This window comes from Triticum aestivum, chromosome 2B, assembly GCF_018294505.1.
Source record: "Triticum aestivum cultivar Chinese Spring chromosome 2B, IWGSC CS RefSeq v2.1, whole genome shotgun sequence".
Lineage (NCBI taxonomy): Eukaryota > Viridiplantae > Streptophyta > Magnoliopsida > Poales > Poaceae > Triticum > Triticum aestivum.
The window spans coordinates 135,934,587-135,956,849 of NC_057798.1; the positions used below are offsets into that span (position 1 = coordinate 135,934,587).

The 22,263-nt window shown below is 39.5% G+C and overlaps 1 long non-coding RNA gene across 4 annotated transcripts; it reads right to left on the reverse strand.

Moving 5' to 3' along the window:
- Positions 1-2,220: 2,220 nt before the first annotated feature.
- Positions 2,221-6,741, reverse strand: LOC123040816 (uncharacterized). 4 transcript variants are annotated; one of them, XR_006418282.1, is made up of 9 exons: positions 6,248-6,741; positions 6,062-6,141; positions 5,665-5,832; positions 5,423-5,566; positions 5,234-5,307; positions 4,778-4,907; positions 3,840-3,961; positions 3,698-3,744; positions 2,221-2,536 (listed from the first exon to the last, which is right to left on the reverse strand). It is a non-coding gene; the product is annotated as an uncharacterized lncRNA (long non-coding RNA). The 4 variants fall into 4 exon arrangements; XR_006418281.1 differs by having other exon boundaries at positions 4,668-4,907; XR_006418280.1 differs by having other exon boundaries at positions 3,859-4,907.
- Between the last annotated feature and the right edge of the window lie 15,522 nt (positions 6,742-22,263).

The following is a 22,263-nucleotide window of genomic DNA, read 5'->3' on the forward strand; positions in this document are numbered from 1 at the left end:
CGGCGACGACCGGGATCTGTGCAACAGGCCTCACCTGGTAGAAGGTCGGTGCTTCAGCATTAAGCTCTAGGAGACCTTCGATGTTGAAATGATCTGCAACGACGACAAGTGTTTTTTCGTAATTAAGCATGACTTCTGCTACTTCAACGTGTAATTTTTGTCTTTTACAATTCGACTAGCTTATCCCATGCCATGCAAGATGCTATGTCTTGGATAGGATGGATTTTGAAGATCATGAAAGTATGGAAACAAAGATAATTCACCTAAGGACCCATCATGGTATGGATTTAGAGTTAAATATATACAATTCTGAGAGCGTAAGCCATTTTGGTTGCCCGAATTTGGAAGCACTTTGCAAGATGTATGATTTTCAAGAGAGTATGCTTGTCACCATGGATCTTGGTGATCCTGACATCTCCCAAGACAATATGGACACTTGGGTCCTTGTTGATACGCTTCCAATTCTACCACTATGTGAGTTTCTCAAACATAGTTATTAAGTAATTTGTACTGTTTATTTCAAAATAGTTGACAACTTATTTCCATTGATAGCTTATTTTCATTCTTCAAAGAATGTGCGGAAGATGGTATATAGAACCTACTACACCGATGGCTCAGAATTAACTTATCAAGAGAAAAATCATTTGATCTCATTTATTACTGATCTTGAGAATTACAATATCTATTATCAAACTCCTACACATTATGGTCAATACGTGCCACTAGTGCACGTGTTGAACTACGGTAACATCCATGGAGATGTCATGGTAAGATTTTTTTACTATTATGACATCCGTGCATCTTTTGCATAAGTTGTTCAAAAGCTCAACTACATTGATAACTACAAAGTTATTACTATGTTTTTCAACAGAAAATCCCGAAGGATTGTCTGCCTCATCTGATGTTTCCGAATGGTCGCCTTGATGTTATGAGCTTACGGCCAGGTCATCCTACGCACACTGCTGTTCATACCGGATTTCTAAAACTGATGAAGACATGGCAATCAAAGTCTGGAAAAAATGTATGGTCAATTGTAGGGAGCTACTTGGAAGTAACATTGTGCAAAGCACAAGAATTGGAGACAGGATAATCTCCATTCTCCATAATGGAGAGTCAGGGCCTATCTTGTTTTATGCTATTTTACCTAAGAGAGGGTTGTAGGTCCTATGAGAGAGAAGTAAGTCCTAGATACAATGTGTTATTATGTGCTACAATGTGTTAGAGTTGATGATGACAACAAGGAGTTGTGAGTATGATTAGTGACCAACTTTCTATATAATGTCTCATTGATGAAAATGATGATCATGAGGAGGTGTTATATGACAATGATGTATTATGATGATAAGTTGTTAATGATATGATGATGATGATATTTATTATATCATTGGGTGAAAGAACCGCATATTAGTTTCAAGTGGATGGATCCATCCATTTGAAACTAGTACACGGTTCTTTCACCTAGTGATGTAATAACTCATTATGATGTAAAAACAATTTAAGTTGCTACTGTATGAAAACTTGCATAAAGGTGTATGAATACGACATAAAATATAAAAGAAATAGCATAGGGAATAATATTAGTAGCGCAGGCAGTGAGACGCGCTACTAGTAATTACTAGTAGCGCCTTTTGCAGGAAGCGCTACTACTAAGTGGATATAGAAATATCACGGGTAAACCAATGCTACTACTAACCTTTAGCTGTAGTGTCATAGCAGTAGCGCGGTCTCCCGCGCTACTGGTAGGCCAAAAACCCGTGCAACTACTAGGCTTTTCCCTAGTAGTGTTATTGGTCTTGCTTCTATTGCCATGCCTCCTACTGACTCTTTAGAACAGTATTTGCGAGACCATGAAAATGATATGTTCATGAATGAAAGAAAGGAATCACTAAAAGAAATATGTCAACTTGTGACCTTGACTATTAGTCACTGAAAGGTCATTGTTTTTCATTTGCGACCTTTTTGTGACCAAAAACAGAAGGTCAAAAGCTGGCGGTCGTAAACTGAAATTAACGACCTTCTCTGTGAGAAGGTCGTAGACGTTTACGACCAAAACAGAAGGTCGTTGAACCCATGACCTTCTGTTTTGGTCACTGGCTGTCAACCCAGGCCACGTCGGATCCGACATGGCAATCTGACGTGGCATAATGCCATACATGAGTCCCACTAGTTAGACGGGTTCCACAAGTCATAATGCCATACATGAGTCCCACATGTCAAAAATTTCAAAATTGCTCAGATTATATTCATAAGTGGGTCCCACTAGTGAAGTTTACATATCTTCTCAACATACATAACCACTATTTCAAACAGCCACTATTTCAACATGGATAGAACAAATATAGTTCGTCAAATAACACTACATTAGCCTTTTACACTACATTAGCCTTTTACAATCTACTACAAAGCCAAAAAAACACTTTGCAAAGTACAGCTTCACTGCTTCGCACTTGGCTTCACGGCTTCACACTCAAAAAAATCAGGACTCTAGCTCCAGTAAAAGAGTGAACATAAAGGAAAAAAATTAGGCCTTGAGCTCCTGAAAAAGAGTGAACATAAAGGAAAAACAGTAAGAAAACTATACAGGAAAACAAGTAGTGTATTGAGCATATATATGTTGTCCATATATGTTGTCCCTGGAAGGCGAACACATACAATAGCAAGAACAACAGGAAAATTATACATGAATAGAGCATGGAAGCGGATTAACTATATGCAACCAAAAACTAAATCATTGCAGATCAGATTACATAGGAACAGAATGTAGAAGCAAATCATATGGAAGCAAAACCAAATCATTAGGGAGCACATAATAATACATGAAGAGAAAGAAGCAACTATGTAACAACGAACATGTTCATCTTCAATTGGTGTCTCATTCTAAATATTCATGCACATTTGGTTGTGGGCATTCAGGTAAAAAACTTAAACCAATCTAATTCAGATGCATATGTCACATTTCATTGGTTACATTACTCTTCACATACTAGATGGCGAGAGCCTGAATATGCACTACTCAGCCATTCCATACTTTCATGATATAGTTCGCTACTCAGCCATTCAAACACATGCATCAATACTTCTTATAAACAGGCACTGTGCATAGATAAAATTCATTGCCATAGTAACAGGCACTGTGCATGATTCAGAAGGGAGGTTCGTAGAATAAAATAGTTACACATAGCAAGATCTCAAAAGCATTGCCACTGGATCTCAATTGATCTCACATTCTGAAACAGATCAGATAGTTCTCTAAAGCATTGCCATGGGATCTCTGTAATTCTAAAGAAATTGAGAGTGGAGCAAAGCTCTAGATAGTAGTGTCCCACAGAAATGAAACTTTGTAATGCTCAAGTTTCAGCTATTAGGGATTACAGAATTTTAGATGTGACAAATTCTTCTAGTTGCACTTATCACAGATAGAAGAGTTTATAGTGAAGAATCCTTTTCAATCAAAGACACAGCCTGGAACATATCAATTTCGAGGTGCAGGTTGTATACAATCAGACATCTTAGGTTGTATACTACTCATGATAACTCTGCTCATCCACGGAGTTAAGGGATGCAACTTGCCAATAGCATTTGAGGGGCAGAAGCTAATCCACAATGGCAATAGAAATAACATTCAGAGCATCATCATCGATTTCACAAGAGCAAGCATGATATTGCATCCCATGAGGCGTGGAGGAGGATCTCTTACCATGACCATACCAGCACCTCATCTTCACCTTGTGATCCTCACCGTTTCTGCCAAGACACAGTCGCATGAACAACATTCAGCACATTATCTACACAAAGAAGAGACAAATCGTATGCTTATCCAAGCGAGTTGAAGGTAGTACCCAGCACTAGAGTGATTACATTATCCGTCGGCTTTTCCGTGAACAACCTCACTGCCTTCTCAAACGCACTTACACGGGTAGTGCAAGGTGCCCTGTTGAGGCCAACAGCACCAATCCGCAACCTGATAACGGATCACATGGTTGTGTCAATCATTCTAATCCACCAATCAAAAAAAATTGCATCTGAAACTACAGTAACCGATATATAAATCCAAAGATTTTAGACTCACAGTACCAGCTTTGCAGTTTACATGTCCACTAGCAAGGTTATTACTTTTACTCTTCCAGAAAGCACCAACATTTAACATCGGATTCACATCATAAGTAATTAACATGAATGTACTACAAACTTCAAAAGGAAAATATGAGACTTTCACAGTACAACACTACATTGTTATGCTCCTGTTATCTACTAGTAGTACTGTACTGTGATCCTCAAACTTCACAGTACAGCTCTATCAAACAGTTTCATTTACCTGAACATTTTCTAATCTCCAGACATATTACAGAGCACTCTAATTTCCATAGCGAACTTATAAGACTAGCTCGTTTGGGTAGCACAGCTTCAGGTCTATGGTTGGCTAAACAAAGACGGCTACTAGCACAGATTGACAGGAATCAAAAACACTATCGATGAACACAAACTTGCATGGCAGAGATACAAATAAATGAGACAAAAGGAAAATAATAATGGTTCACACAATCACTAATTTTCAGACATAAAATGCAAGGTTCAGATAAGCACCAACCAGGTGGATGATTTAGGACGACCAACAAACAAATGATCTAGCTCTACGAACATAGTATGGCACAGAGTACGGCACTGACATATTACTACACACGACCAGTATTAGTAGTTCGCGACACATGATAAGTGTTCAGCAGCAAAAGCAGACACAGATGCCCGCCAGAGCCATTCCCACAGGCAAAGCAAGCACCTTAAGCCCTCTCGCCATGGATCCTCCTAGCTAGTTGAATGTCCTTGGGTATGATGGTCACGCGCTTGGCATGGACGGCGCACAGGTTGGTGTCCTCGAAGAGACCCACCAGGTAGGCCTCTGCAGCCTCCTGAAGTGTTCAGTATGCACAGACAGAACAGGGTGGTGCTTTTAGTTTACATGATTCATCATACTATAAGAGTTGAGATAACAGGAGCATAACAATGTAGTGTTGTACTATGAAGTTTGAGGAGCATAACAATGTAGTACTGTACTGTGAAGTTTGAGGAGCATAAAATATATGAGACAATTTACTTGATCCAAAGTTTAAGGAGTTTCTTATCTACTAGTAGTACTGTACTGTGAGACTTTCCTAAAGCAGCAGATACACAATTAGTTCAGGCTTAACTAATCAGCGTGGCAAGCGGCTAATACCAACATTTCTAGAATAATTACCTGCAGCAATCGGGAGGGAGACAATTCTCTTCTTCCAGGAGAGCCATCGTGATATCGTTAGGGAACGAAGGAACCTTGCCGTAGTAGCACATAACCCAGTTAGTAAACTTGAACTACACTGGGCTTTGAACAACATGCCTAAGCTCTGCGTGATAACAGGGCTAACAACTATGTAATAGCAATGTTCACCTTGTCACATAGCTTCTGAAGCTTGGTCATCGCCGCAGGGGGCAGAATATCGGGTCGGATGCTCGGCGCCTGGCTGAGCTTGACGTAGGTAGGGCCCAGAGACATGACAATCTCTCTCATCTCGATTGCGCGCGCCACTTTGCTCTATCCAGAAGAAAAGATTCATCCATCAGCAGATGATTGACGGGTTCTGAAGACAAATAACAGCATGGCTTTTTGCATGAATGGATTGGGGGCACTACCTCCTTGATTTTGTCGGTGATGAGGTCTGATATGATGTGGGAGATGAAACCACCGGCCACGGACAAGAGCTTCACCGCTCGGGTGGCGACGGCGCCTGGGCGTTTGCCCCAGTAGGCCGAAATGATCTCGGGGCTGTACACGAGAGGCAGCCCCTCGGTGTTGGTCACCTAGAAGGATACGTACAAAAAAAACAGCAGAATTCAGATCACAGCCTGCTGCAGCGAGTGAGTGTACAACCAAATTGATTCCGACAGTAAAAGAAGAGCCGGTTAATAAAATGTCCAATTGAATCCACTGGGCGTGATGGAACTGTGCGGAAGTTTGTAAGCTGAAATTGATTGGTGGTGGAGGTCACCTACGAGCAGAGAGGAGGAGGCCAGGAGGGGACGAGCTCACCTACAGCCAGAGAGTAAGATACATGGCTGATGCATCCCCAGCAGCAGCCATGGTCGAGCACCCCCTCCTCAGGCGCCATCCTGCAGCGAGACAGACAAAAAATCAAGAAAATTCAGCTACCGGACAGATGAACTGAACTGAACCGGCACAATAGTAGACACGAGGAGAGGAAGGGCGGGAGCATACGGTTAGCTGCACGTCCTTGAGGCCGTCGGCGGCGAAGCCGACCTGGTCGAGGTTGCGCTGCTCCTCGTACATGCGCTTGTGCTTGAGGAGCCTGATGGCGCGAGCCTTGATGGCCTCCTGCGAGGGGCCCGGCCAGGCCTTGCGGATCTGCTCCTTGTACCGCGCCAACTCCTTGAGGCGTCCTGGATGGTGGGCGGCGGGTCCCTGCTTTTCTTAGCACCGAAGATCTTCTTCATCTCCGGCTCCGGTGGGCGGCGGCAGCGGTTTCTCGGCTGGAGTGGAGGGACCCGGGGAGCAGAGTTAGTGTGTTTCTCTTTGTGTGGAGGCGGCAATGCCTCTCTCTCTCCGTTGCGTGAGGAGAGGAGGGGAGGTGGCGGCGGCGATGGGTCTGAAGGGAGGCGGCGAGGCGGCGGATCTGGATCTGGAGCGGTGTGGGAAGACAGCTGCAAGGGAGCGCTAGGGTTCACGGGCGGGGCTGTGGGCGAGAGGGTGAGAGGGTGAGGGAGTTTCCTTCTTTTTTTGAGACAAAGAGGAGGGTGAGGGAGAAAGGGCTGCCGTCGGATCCGGGAGCATCCGACGGCGTTGGAGGCATGATCCATGTGACATGCTCATGGACCAATCAGAACCCATTACACATTATGACCATCTAAATTGGTCGTAATCGACTAAAAATAAAGTGTTGAATCATATAAACAGTTTTATGATATGAGAAACTCAAAAAAAAATAAAAACATTCTCATTGTGTTAGCAAATGTGACCTAGTTTTTTAGGAAAACTAACAAACTTGGAATTAGAATAAGACAAAAATCTTCAAAAGTTGTTATGAGAAATGAGTTTTTAAGAAAAAAAATCATTTTCTCAGAGTGACAAATTTTTTTTCTGTGAAGAATCCACCAAATATTTATTTCAAAATGGCACCACACCATTTTCCAAAACTATAAGACATTATTTTATGTACAGTTGACCAAATCTTAACATGTAATATGCTTTCGATCCACCTCTCATCAAAAAGACAATTTATGTTTCAAAAAAGAATCTATGTGAGCATTCTATTTTTTTCTACTTTTTCACATGAAAAAATAAAAGAAATGATCTCATATTGTGCAAAAGGGTGCATTTTGGAATGGCAAACAATGTTGCCTAAGGAAGTTTTCATTTTCTTTGGATGAAAAATTCATTTTCCATTTTTCGAGTGCCCAAAATGAATTTTTTTGTGAAGGATCTACCATATATTTGTTGCAAAATTGGACCAAATCAATTTTCTAAAATACTAGGACATATTTAATGCACAATTGACAAAATGGTTGGGTATCAAAAGTTTTGATCCACCTCTGGTGAAAAAGACAAATTTTCGTCGATTCAGCAGAAACTGGGTCAAATTTGAACTGCAGATGGCTCATTGTTTGCTCTTTATTTTTTTGAAAAATCATTTCTAGGTACATAAGTATCTATTTAATCAGAAAAACACCAAAAAAATCCAAGATTCAACCACTAGTTAGGAACGGTCATGCCCGCCGTTTTGACCGCATTTTGAAACGGGCGTAAAAAAATAAAAAAAAAATCAAAAAAATGGAAAACCTTTGCATTGTGTCATTACATGTGAAGAAGTTAACAGGAAAAATAATAAACTTTTAATCGGCAATTATTTTAAAAAATGTTCTCAGAAATGAGCTATCATGTGTGAAGATTTATGGCTTCCGAGCCAAATGATCAATCTTACGACCACATTCATGCAATAGTTTTTTCAAATGATCTCATATCATGCACAAGGGTGCATCTTCGAATGGAAAACAATGTTTCCTAAGAAAGTTTCCATTTTCTTTAGACGGAAAATTCATTTTCCATTTTTCGAGTGCCCAAAATGATTTTTTTGTGAAGGACCTACCATATATTTGTTGCAAAATTGGACCAAATCAATTTTCAAAAACACTAGGATATATTTAATGCACAATTGACCAAATGGTTGGGTGTCAAAACTTTTGATCCATCTCTAGTGAAAAAGGCAAATTCCCGGCGATTCAGTAGGAAGCGGGTCAAATTTGAACTGTAGCTGCCTCATAGTTTGCTATTTATTTTTTCCAAAAATCATTTCTAGTTACATAAGTACCTATTTAATCAGAGAAACATCAAACAATTTCCAAGACTCAACCACTAGCTAGGAACGGTCAAGCCCGCCATTTTGACCGCATTTTGAAACAGGCATAAAAAATTGAAAAAAATTGAAAAAAAATGGAAAACCTTCGCATCGTGTCATTGTATGTGACCAAGTTCCCAAAAAAATAATAAACTTGTGATACGGAAATTGTTTTAAAAAGTGTTCCAAAAAATGAGCTATCATGCGTGAAGATTCATGGCTTTCAAGCCAAATGATCAAGCTTATGGACACGCCCATGGCATAGTTTGTTCAAATGATCTCATATGGTTCACAAGGGTGCATCTTGGAATTTCAAACAATGTTGCCTAAGGGAGTTTTCATTTTCTTTGCACGGAAAATTCATTTTCCATTTTTCGAGTGCCTGAAATGAGTTTTTTTTGTGAAGGACCTACCATATATTTTTTGCAAAATTGGACCAAATCAATTTTCTAAAATACTAGGACATATTTAATGCACAATTGACCAAATGGTTGGGTTTCAAAAGCTTTTATCCACCTCGCATGAAAAAGACAAATTCTCGCCGATTCAGCTGGAAGCGGATCGAATTCGAACTGTAGATACCTTGTAGTTTGCTCTTTATTTTTTCTAAAAATCATTTCTAGGTACATAATATCTATTTAATCAGAGAAACATCAAAAAAATTCCAACATTCAACCACTAGCTAGGAACGGGCAAGCCTGCCGTTTTGACCGCATTTTGAAACGGGCATAAAAAATTCAAAAAAATTCAGAAAATTGGAAAACCTTCGCATTGCGTCATTATATGTGACAAAGTTTCCAGCAAAAATAATAAACTTGTAATAAGGAAATTGTTTTAAAAATTGTTCTCGGAAACGAGCTATCAAGTGTGAAGATTCATGACTTTGAAGCCAAATGATCAATCTTATGGCCACATTTACGACATAGTTTGTTCAAATGATCTCACATTGTGCACAAGGGTGCATCTTGGAATTCCAAACAATGTTGCCTAAGGGATTTTTCATTTTCTTTTCATCGAAATGAGTTTTTTTCCGAGTGCCCGAAATGAGTTTTTTTTTGTGAAGGACCTACCATATATTTGTTGCAAAATTGGACCTAATAAATTGTATAAAATACTAGGCCATATTTAATGCACAATTGACAAAATGGTTGGGTGTCAAAAGTTTTGATCCACCTCTGGTGAAAAAGACAAATTCTCGTCGATTCAGCTGCAAGCGGGTCAAATTTGAACTGCAGGTGCCTCATAGTTGCTCTTTATTTTTTCCAAAAATCATTTCTAGAGAAATAAGTATCTATTTAATCAGAAATACATGGTTTGATGGTGAGACATCGAGGTTTGGACGGTGGCCGAGGGCCCCAACTCTAGAGCGCATAAGCTCGCATGCCCGCCGCATGGTCACCGCGTGACCGTGGCGTTACCATGCGTTCTGGGCGGCCTAGGCATGTCTAGTGGGTTGGACACTCCCCAGGTAGGTGCTAGGAAGAAAATTATAACATAAGATTCTCATGAGGAGACCGAACTATGCTCAAGCATGAATTAGCAGCCAAGTGTTTGATTAGCGGTATGGGAAATGCACATGGCCAATGGGCGTGAGTTTTGGCTGAGGATGATCATATACTAAGAAGAATGTCTTCACAAATTTTTAGGGAAATCAAGAATATATAAATAACACATCCTTCACAAAATGTTGCTTTGAACAGAATGGGAAAATGAATATTGTTGAGTTATTTTTGAACTAGGCAAAGAAGGTTTTTGACATATTTGATGAAGATATGATCCAAACAATTTATGAGAATTTTTTGGGAATTTTTGGAATAACAGAAATATAGGTTGCTTCACAACCTAGGGCAAAAATTGACACATGGACATGACACATAGGCAAAACTGATGAGATGGCGCCTAGTCATCACAACCCACCATAATCTACAAGGCTATGACCATCTATATTGGTCATTAACAACTAGAAATAAGGCAGTGGACCAGCATTGTTTGCTTTGTGACCATTTCGTGTAAGGAAATTACGACCTTTCGGACCAAAATGGTCGCAATGGTTTAGGGTTTGGAGCCCCCCGAACAGCTTTTGACCAATTGGTCTCAAATGGTCATAGATCTATGACCAATTCTTCTAGGGTCACTGACAGAAGGTCACTAGTTGACATATTTCTTGTAGTGAATTAGATGAGATTTTCTTTAAACAAATGCCTGTTTTGAAACACAATTTGCCTGTTGAGATCCTCTACCACCCAAGAGTGATCCTGTGTTCGATCTTAAACAGATACCAGATACTCTAAAATATGCTTATCTTGATCAAAATAAGATAAATCCTATTATTAATAGTGCTAACCTTTCAGAGCATGAAGAAAAGAAATTATTGAAAACTCTAAGGAAGCACCGTGCAGCTATTGGACATACTCTTGATGATCTTAAGGGCATTAGTCCCACTCTATGTCAGCACAAAATTAATATGGAACCTGATGCTAAACCAGTTGTTGATCATCAGCGACGGTTGAATCCTAAGATGAAAGAAGTGGTAAGAAATGAAATATTAAAGCTTCTGGAAGCAGGGATAATTTATCCTATTGCTGATAGTAGATGGGTAAGTCATGTTCATTATGTCCCTAAGAGGGAAGGTATTACCATTGTTCCTAATGATAAAAATGAATTGATCCCGCAAAGAATTGTCACAGGTACAAGATGGTAATTGATTTTAGAAAATTAAACAAATCTACCAGGATAGATCATTATCCTGTACCTTTTATTGATCAAATGCTAGAAAGACTATCAAAACATACACACTTCTACTTTCTAGATGGTTATTCTGGTTTTTCTCAAATACTTGTGTCACAAGAGGATCAAGAGAAAAAACTACTTTTACTTTCCCTTTTGGCACCTTTGCTTATAGACGTATGCCTTTTTGTTTATGTAGTGCACCTGCTACCTTTCAAAGATGTATGACTACTATATTCTTTGACTTTCATGAAAAGATTGTTGAGGTTTTCATGGATTATTTCTCCTTTTACGGAACTTCTTTTGATGATTGCTTAAGCAACCTTGATCGAGTTTTGCAAAGATGTGAAGAAACTAATCTTGTCTTGAATTGGGAGAAGTGCCACTTTATGGTTAATGAAGTTATTATCTTGGGGCATAAAATATCCGAAAGAGGTATTGAAGTTGATAAAGCTAAAGTTGATGCTATTGAAGAAATGGTGTGTCCTAAAGATATCAAATGTATACAAAGTTTACTTGGTCTTGTTGGTTTCTATAGGAGATTTATTAAAGACTGCTATAAAATTTCTAGGCCTCTCACTAGTATCTTGCAAAAAGATGTTCCATTCGTTTTTGATGATGATTGTGTAGAAGCATTTGAAATACTTAAGAAAGCCTTAATCTCTGCACCTAGTGTTCAACCACCTGATTGGAACCTGCCCTTTGAAATTATGTGTGATGCTAGCGATTATGCTATTGGTGCTGTTCTAGGATAAATAGTTGATAAGAAATTAAATGTTATCCATTATGCTAGTAAAACTCTAGACATTGCTCAAAGAAATTATGCAACTACTGAAAAGGATTTTTTAGCAGTTGTGTTTACTTGTGACGAGTTTAGATCCTATATTGTTGATTCTAAAGTAACTGTTCACACAGATCATGCTGCTATTAAATATCGTATGGAAAAGAAAGATGCTAAACCTAGACATATTAGATGGGTTCTCTTGCTGCAAGAATTTGATTTACATATTATTGATATAAAGGGAGCTGAGAATCCCGTAGCAGACAACTTGTCTAGGTTAGAGAATATTCTTGATGACCCATTACCTATTGATGATAGCTTTCTTGATGAACAATTAGCTATCATAAATGCTTCTCATAGTACTCCATGGTATGCTGACTATGCTAATTATATTGTTGCTAAATTTATACCACCTAGTTTCACATACCAACAAGAGAAAAAGTTTTTCTATGATTTAAGACATTACTTCTGGGATGACCCACACCTTTATAAAGGAGTAGATGTTGTTATTAGACATTGTGTGCCTGAGCATGAACATGAACCGATCCTATGCAAGTGTCACTCCAAGGCCTACGGGGGACACCATGCTGGTGATAGAACTGCACACAAGGTATTACAATCTCGTTTTTAGTGGCCTACTCTTTTCAAGGATGCTTGTAAGTTTGTCTTGTATTGTGATGAATGTCAAAGAATTGGTAATATTAGTAGACATCAGGAAATGCCTATGAATTATTCACTTGTTATTGAACCATTTGATGTTTGGGAATTTGAATATATAGGGCCTTTTCTTTCCTCAAATGGGTATACACATATTTTGGTTGCTGTTGATTATGTTACTAAGTGGGTAGAAGCTATTCCAACCAGTAGTGCTGATAATAACACCTCCATTAAAATGCTTAAAGAAGTTATTTTCCCGAGGTTTGGAGTCCCAAGATATTTAATGACTGATGGTGGTTCACACTTTATTCATGGTGCTTTCTGTAAATTGCTTGCTAAGTATGATGTTAACCATGGAATTGCATCTCCATACCATCCTCAGTCTAATGGTCAAGTAGAATTAAGTAATAGGGAAATAAAATTGATCTTGCAAAAGACTATTAATAGATCTAGAGAGAATTGGTCTAAGAAACTTGATGATGCACTATGGGCTTATAGAACTGCTTATAAGAATTCTATGGGCATGTCTCCATATAAAATGGTTTATGGAAAAGCATGTCACTTACCTCTTGAACTAGAACACAAATCTTATTGGGAAATTAAAGAGCTCAACTATGATTTCAAACTTGCCGGTGAGAAGAGGTTATTTGACATTAGCTCACTTGATGAATGGAGAACCCATGCCTATGAGAATGACAAATTGTTTAAACAAAAATTTAAAAGATGGTATGACAAAAGGATACAAAAGCGTGAATTCAATGTAGGTGACCATGTCTTGCTATACAATTCTCGTTTAAGATTTTTTGCAGGAAAACTTCTCTCTAAATGGGAAGGGCCTTACATTATCGAGGAAGTTTATTGTTCTCGTGCCATCAAGATCAACAACGCAGAAGGCACTAACCCAAAGGTGGTAAACGGGCAAAGAATCAAACATTATAACTTAGGTACTCCCATAAATGTTCAAACCAATATTATTAATACCATAACACCGGATGAGTACATAAGGGAAACTTTCCAGAACGTTCCAAGCCTCTGAAAAGGAATAGGTATGTGATACAAAAAGTAAACCGACTCCAAAAAAATTCTAGAAGCAATTTTACTCCGTTTTGGAATATTTATTTTTTTTGGAAAATAAAAAGCAGTCTGAAAAGTGGACGAGGAGGCGGCAAGCCTTAGGGGCGAGCACTAACCCCCTGGGCATGCCTCCTAGGCTTGTGGCCACCTCGTGTGCCCTCCGGACTCCGTTTTCTTGAAGTACACTTGTTTTGTTTGGCAAAAATTCATTATATAATCTCCCAAAGGTTTTGACCATGCATCATAGAGAAATCCCATGTTCTTGTTTCATGCTGCTTTCTGTCAGATCTAAAAATATGTCGTCCCAAGATTCAGAAGGAGAGAACTATGTCGCTGATTATATTGCAAACCCACAGGTCTATGGGGAGGTTGATCATTATGGTTGGACCACAGAAGAGGAGGAAGACTTCGACATGGGGGAAACAAGGGATGATAGCTCTGATGAAGATGAAGATCCACTACCTCAACCTAGAGATTTGCATGTGGAATTCAAGAAGTCAAGCCTTCCTAAGGTTCCATCTATCCCATCCCGTTTTCTGCAGGAAAGTAAGGCGACATTATGCAAAAGGATATTGAAGCATCAGCTTGACAACGATGATTTAAGGGAGGAGAATTTTAGCCTCAGATGTAAGCTAGAAAAGAAGAATGCAACTCCATCATCACCACCTCCGAAGAAAGAGACTTGAGTACATGGGTATGGGCACTCCCCTTGGCTTGTGCCAAGCTTGGGGGAGGTGCCCCGGTATCGTATCACCATCACACCTTTACCTTTATCATTTTTCTTAGTTCGATCCTTTTGGTTATATCTTGGTTTAGTAGAATAAAGTTTTTAGTATGATCTAGCTTTGAGTTTTGCTTTGTGTTCCCTCTATGTAATCGAGTCCGAGAGTTATATAATAAAGATTAGTTTTGAGTTGAGGGCTTTTCTTTCTTGCTATGGTCTTGAGAAAAAGAAATACAAAATAAAAAAATAAAAATATTATATAATAATCTTATGGGAAGTTATGACTTCACATATAAGAAGTATGTCGCATGAAACTTGTTAGGAGTTGACAAACATAGTTTTTGGTCATTATTGCAATTAATAGGAAGTAATAAAGAAAGAGAGGTCTCACATATAAATACACTATCTTGGACATCTTTTGTGATTGTGAGCACTCATTAAATATTTTATGCTAAAAGGTTGATGTTGGACAAGGAAGACAACATAATGGGTTATGTTTTCTTATATCCGAATAGAAGTTATATTGTCATGGATCCTCCAACATGTTGAGCTTGCTTCTCATCCTATGCTAGCCAAATCTTTTGCACCAAGTAGACATACTACTTGTGCATCCAAAATCCGTTAACCTAGTTTTGCCATGAGAGTCCACCATACCTACCTATGGATTGAGTAAGATCCTTCAAGTAACTTGTCATTGGTGCAAGCAATAAAAATTGCTCTCTAAATATGTATGATATTTTAGTGTGAGGAAGATAAGCTTTATACAAACTTATGATATGGAAGAAATAAAAGCGACTGACTACATAATAAAGTTCTTTATCACAAGTGGCAATATAAAGTGACATTCTTTTGCATTAAGATTTTGTGCATCCAACCATAAAAGAGCATGACAACCTCTGCTTCCCTCTGCGAAGGGCATATCTTTTATTTTATTTCCTACCCTTATACAAGAGTCATGGTGATCATCACCTCTTATTTTTATACTTTTTTACGTCAAGCACTATATGTTGGGGAAGATCTAGATATATATATCCACTCAGATGTAGATATTCATGAACTATTATTTTTGACGTTACCCTTGAGGTAAATGGTTGGGAGGCGAAACTATAAGCCCCTATCTTTCTCTGTTTCGGATTGAGGCTTTGATATCATAAGTATCACATGAGTACCAGCATTTATGAAAGATTAAATGAGGGTTGAGTATGTGAAACTTGCTAAATAAAATCTCTTAATTGAGTCTTTCCAATGTTATGATAAATTGCAATTGTTTCAATGACCAACATCATAGTTTGTTGGTTTTGAATAAAGTTCTTGATTCATACTTTACCTTGTGAACCAATTGTTAGTTTAGCATAAGAAATTATATGACAATATATGTTGCTGTTCTAAAGATCATCATGATGCCCTCATCTCCGTATTTTATTTTATCGACCCCTTTATCTCTAAGCATGTGTACATGATTATCGATTGTGTTTTCCGGTTGAGGACAAGCAAGGTCTAAGATTGGGGGAGTTGATATGTCCATTTTTCATCATGCTGTTATGTTGATATTTATTGCATTATGGGCTGTTACTACACATTATTGTACAATATGTATGACTTTTCTCTCTTATTTTACAAGGTTTACACAAAGAGGGAGAATGCCGGCAGCTCGAATTCTCGACCGGAAAGGAGCAAATCTGAGAAACCTATTCTGCACAACTCCAAAAGTCCTGAAAATTTATGGGGAATTATTTTGGAATGTATAAGAATTATTGGGTGAAGAAAATACCAGAGGGGACCCACCAGATGGCCACAAGCCTGGGGGGCATACCCCTAGGGATTGTGGGCCCCCTGGCAGGTCTCCGGTGTCCATCTTCTGCTATATGAAAGGGTTTTACCTGGAAAAATCATAAGGAAGCTGTCTAGGGCTCCGACGGAGTTGTTCTGTCAGGGAACCTCCCTCCCAGAGGGGGAAATGGAATCCATCATCATCACCAACAATTCTCTCATCGAGAAGGGTTCAATCTCCATCAACATCTTCACCAGCACCATCTCCTCCCAAAACCTAGTTCATCTCTTGTATTCAATCTTTGTCTGAAAACCTCAGATTGGTACCTGTAGGTTGCTTCTAGTGTTGATTACTCCATGTAGTTGATGCTAGTTGGTGTATTCGGTGGAAGATCATATGTTCGGATCCTTAATGATATTCAATACCCCTATGATCTTGAACATGAATATGCTTTATGAGTACTTACGTTTGTTCTGAGGACATGGGAGAAGTCTTGTTATAATTAATCATGTGAATTTGGTATTCGCTCGATATTTTTATGAGATGTATGTTGTCTTTCCTCTAGTGGTGTTATGTGAACGTCGACTACATGACACTTCACCATGATTTGGGCCTAGGAGAAGGCATGGGGATGTAATAAGTAGATGATGGGTTGCTAGAGTGATAGAATCTTAAACCCTAGTTTATGCGTTGCTTTGTAAGGGGCTGGATCCACATGCACTAGTACAACGAGATGCAATACAAACGGTTTTTAACCCCTTCCCGCGACGACATTTGGAACCATCGCCAAGTGAGTGTGGGCGATAGGGGGGGTCCTTCCCACACGACCAAGAAACCGTCAGGGACAGGCCCTCCTTGGACATAGGCTGGGCAAAATGAGCTTGTGTGCGATCGGGCGAGGCATCGAAACCCAAGCATTTCCGTTCGTATGTACATCCCACACGGCGAATCCAAGAAAAACATTTCCCTTCGTATGTATGTCACACACAGTCAATCCAAGGAATACATTTCCGTTCTTATGTACATCCCACACAGTCAATCCAGGGAAAACGTTTTCCGTTTGTATGTACATCCCACATAGTTTTATGCATAGGCTCGTGTGTGAAAGGTGTAACTATCACACACGCTCTGCCTTGGTTAACTATTTGCTTTTATCAACTACATCACACACGATTTGATGAAGAAAACTGTGTGGCATTGGGCTATCCATCACAATCGCTTTTACTGCCAGAACCGTTTGCAAAGTTCCATGACCATCTGTTCTCTTTTTACATCACACACGCTATTTTCTTTCTAACCGTGTGCACATTATTTTATTAGCTCTTGTATATTTTTATTTTTGCCTGTAATTTATTATTCGAATTGGAAATTTTGAAATATGAAATGTGCAATTCAAATTCTCAGCACAATGGTTCAACAACGAATCCATAAATAAAATTGCCAGTACAATATGTTCAGTAATTACAGGATTAGACATCAATAAACTATGATGAACCACAATATTTAAAGGCGGTAAGTGTAAATCATTTTGACTGTCGATGATGTTGAAGAAGTGGAATGCCCATAATGTGCCTTCCTGCATGCCATAGGCACAAACCACTTTTGTCCAACCCCTTGTGACGATCGCCTGCCCATCCCTCACCCCCTTCAGGAAGACTTCTAGAGCATTATCATGGTAGCATGGATTATATACTTTAACCTTAGTTGCCTCAACTCCGGTCATGTAGTTTGCAAGGTAATCATCAGTAAATATCTTCGGAAACCACTGAAAAGAGAAAAATATCAGATACTGAGGTCTAATAGAGTAACTTGTTGTGGGCAGGGGGAAAAGGCAACACATTACTTACCATCCTAAAGTTCACTATTGTCTTGGACAAAGTGTAAATAAAGAGCTTAATTCCAATCACCCGTTTCTTTCGCCTAACAATCTTTCTTAGTTTCCTCACTCGACGCTTGTTCATGAATATCTCATTGCCCCATACGCAAAAGGGATCAAAGCATGGATCGGTACTACTTATATATGTACCTACAAGCAACCAGTAAATGTTAGATGCTAAACTGAGATTGCACAAATGATGTAAAATACAACTACCTATGTTCCTAAGTACAAATATTTTTTTTAGAAATTTCAATATGTACTACATACAGATGTATATAGAATTATAGATATACTTTAGATTAGAATCTAGATTCACTCATTTTGCTCCTTATGTAGTCTATATTGGAATCTCTAAAAATACTTATATTTAGGAATAGATGGTGTATAAGACATGGGATGCAACTAACCTCGATGTCAAACAACAACATCACCCATTGTAGCGTTGTGTAAGTACATGGAAAGCCAATGTTTCCTACAATAGGGTTAACATCCACCAAAAATAGCAAATGGTAATAAAACGGCATCATATATAGTGATATCTTCATTGCAAAAGAGTAGCACGGTAGCAAAGGGATGGATTAAAAAATGGATACAACCGTTAATTGCAACAGGCTTAACAGCATCCTAATTCATGTTCTGTAAGTTTGTAGCCATTAAAATACAACTCTTTAAAAATGGATACAAATGTTAATTGCAACAGGCTTAATGGCCATTGAAACCGGTACTGATAAAAATGCAATTGGCAAAGTTAAACATCACAAGGTTGGTGCTGCCAGAGTAGATAATGGCCCAGTTGTCTATAAAACGTGTTAGGCATGTTTACTACAGCATGCTTAATACATCGATCGTACAAAACATAGCCATTAATTGCAACAGGTATTGGTAAGATTGAACTGGTGAGTACATACTTGGTAAGTCCTGGGAGGTAGTTGCTGGGGCACTTCATCTTGGCCAGATCCCGCCCAAAGTCAGCAGTGGCAGAGGCGAGTTGTTCCTCCGGGTTGAAGCGTGGATCAGTGCCACTAACATGTGTACCTACAGGCAACCAATAAATTGTAGAAGTGAAACTGCAATTGCACAAATGATGTGAAATACTGTAAGACATGGGATGCAGCTAACCTCGACGGCAAACAACAACATCAGCCGTTATGACCCTGCGTAAGTACACAGACAGGCATGTTAAGTACAACAGGGTTAGCATCCACTAAAAATAGCAAATGGGCAGCATCTCTAGTGATATCCCGAGTCATGTTTTGTAATTTTGTTGCTGGTATTGGTGAAATTGAGCTAGACACGGTAATATTTGAACAACACACAGTGTGTAGTACTGAAATAAACAAGGCATGAACATGCTTAATACATCAACCATACAAATCATATCCGTTGAAAGTGGTATTGGTAAGATTTAGCTGGTCAGATCTTACCTGTTAAATCCTTGGGGTAGTCGCTGGGGCACTTCATCTGGGAAAGAGCTTGCACCATGTTGTCGGCGGCGGAGGCGAGGTGTTCCTCCAGGTCAACACGCACAACGGACATCACAGCATGGACCGCCATCAGCTCCTGGCAGTGGGATTTGGAGGCATGAGGATGTTTCGCAGGCGCCATTTAAGCAATCAGGCTAGGGCTGTGATAGAGATCGGTGGGTTACCTGGCTGGATCCGAGCAGAATGTAGATGTGGTTGAAGTTGTGGTTGCGGCGGAGGCGGTTTGAGATGCCGGTAGGGGGAGGCGGGGGGGACATACTGAAGAAATTTGATGGGTGGGGGTGTGGTTGGAGGAATAAATTCTGAAATCGCGTGCCTAATGAAAATTTCGCTGCGAAAGTTGAAACTTGGGCGGGGGAAACACACAACGCAGACAAAGCGTGTAAAATACTCATGTGTGAGGAAATAGAAAATTAGTAGATCCCGTCTCCAGAAAATGTACACGTGTAGTTGATTTTTTTCGGTCAATGGTACGCCTGGTTTATTAGGATACATCGCACATGTAACCGACTTATGGATCATTAACACAAAAAAACACAGACATGTACGGCATAGAGACCGTGTGTTTTGTGATCTTCTAATGATTAACGCAAAAAATGCACACGGGCACACATGCTAATCAACAGTCAAAGCCATCAATGGATGCTCTTACTAACATTGTGCATTAATACTCCAAACTTAAAGTACTACTGGTAATTTGCTCTTGAAATTGCTAGTTATCGACTAGAGGGGGGGGGTGAATAGGCGATTTTTATGAAAGTCTTGAAAACATGGGAGTTTCGAAGATACACAATAGAAATGAATCTATAGATATGCAGCGGAAGGAACACTACACTAGACGAGCCATAGTCATGTAAGTAATGAAGTAAAAGCACGAAGACTATTAGTAGCTAGGCAGTATGGATCAGAATGGAAGATGGTATGAAGCCAAACAACAACAGTCTTCACACAGTGAAGTCAATCAGGTCATGCAAGCAGGTAGTGACTTCATGGAGACAAACTGTTAGTAAAGAGAGGGGAGTGATAGAACCAGTTGCTTGGAGAGGACAAGGATTTGTTGGACCAGTTCCAGTTGCTTTGAGAACTGTACGTCTGGTTAGGGAGGCTGAGATTCAACTCAGAAGACCGCGTCTTCACCTTATTCCCCTTGAGCTAAGGACACTTAGTCCTCGCCCAATCACTCTAGTAATTCTTCAAGGTAGACTTCCAAACCTTCACCGACTTCGTTCACCAGCAATCCAGAATGACTCTTGGATGCTCAGAATGCGACGCCTAACCGGTTGGAGGATTCATAGTCCTCAAGTGTAATAAGTCTTCAAATCATGCAGACAGAAAGACTTCAGTGATGCCTAACACTGTTTGGCTCTGGGTGTTTTGGGCTTGGTCCTCGCAAGGATCTCTCTCTCTCAAATGCTTCGGAGGTGGGTTGCTCTCAAACAACAAAAGACGTGCACTAACTCTGAGCAGCCACCAATTTATGGTGTAGGGGGTGGGCTATTTATATCCAGGAAGCAAGCCGACTTAATTTGTCCGAAATGACCCTGGGTCACTAAGGAACTGACACGTGTCTAACAGTCAGATTTCAAACACAAGCGATAACTTGACTTGGGTTACAAGTAAAGCTGACTCATCCAACTCTTGATAAGATTTGCTCTCATTGTCTTCACTCGAAGACATAGGATTTGGTTGAGCATCACCTCAGTCACTCCGACTTTGTTCACTTGGACCCCACTTAACAGTGAAGTGGTTCCTATGACTCAACAAAGAAGAAAAGGAAACTACAAAACAACTATGTCTTCACACTCCATAGTCTTCACATGAATGTCTTCTCGAGTCATAATATTCGTTGTGAATATCTTCACATACCACCATTGTCTTCAATGTCTTCACACATTTTTAGCGGTCATCTCCGGTAGGTAAACCGAATCAATGAGGGACTACTACATGTGTTATCCTGCAATTCTCACAAACACATTAGTCCCTGAACCAAGTTTATCGTCAACACTCCAAAACCAACTAGGGGTGGCACTAGAATCACTTAAAATATCCCCCTTTTTGGTGATTGATGACAAACTGGTTGAAGTTTTCAATGGGGATAAAAGTATGTGAAATTGTAAGGGTTAAGGCATTGTCTTCATAAGTAGCAAAAGGGCTCCCGCTGAAGATGTGCATATAAGTAGTTTGCTCTTGAATGAAAATGCACATGGCAGGTTTTACTTGTGGAGATCATCTTCCACCTATGAAGACAATTGATCATGCATATACAAATATAGTGAAGATAATGACATGCATAATGAAAAATGGACGTCTGTGAAATTTATAATTGTTGGAAATATGCCCTAGAGGCAATAATAAATAAGTTATTATTACATTTCTTTGTTCATGATAATAGTCTTTTATTCATGATATAACTGTATTATCCGGAAATCGTAATACACGTGTGAATACATAGACCACAATATGTCCCTAGTGAGCCTCTAGTTGACTAGCTCGTTGTGATCAATAGATAGTCATGGTTTCCTGGCTATGGACATTGGATGTCATTGATAACGGGATCGCATCATTAGGAGAATGATGTGATGGACAAGACCCAATCCTAAGCATAGCACAAAGATCGTGTAGTTCGTTTGCTAGAGCTTTGCCAATGTCAAGTATCTCTTCCTTTGACCATGAGAGCTTGTAACTCCTGGATACCGTAGGAGTGCTTTGGGTGTATCAAATGTCACAACGTAACTGGGTGACTATAAAGGTGCACTACAGGTATCTCCGAAAGTATCTATTGTTT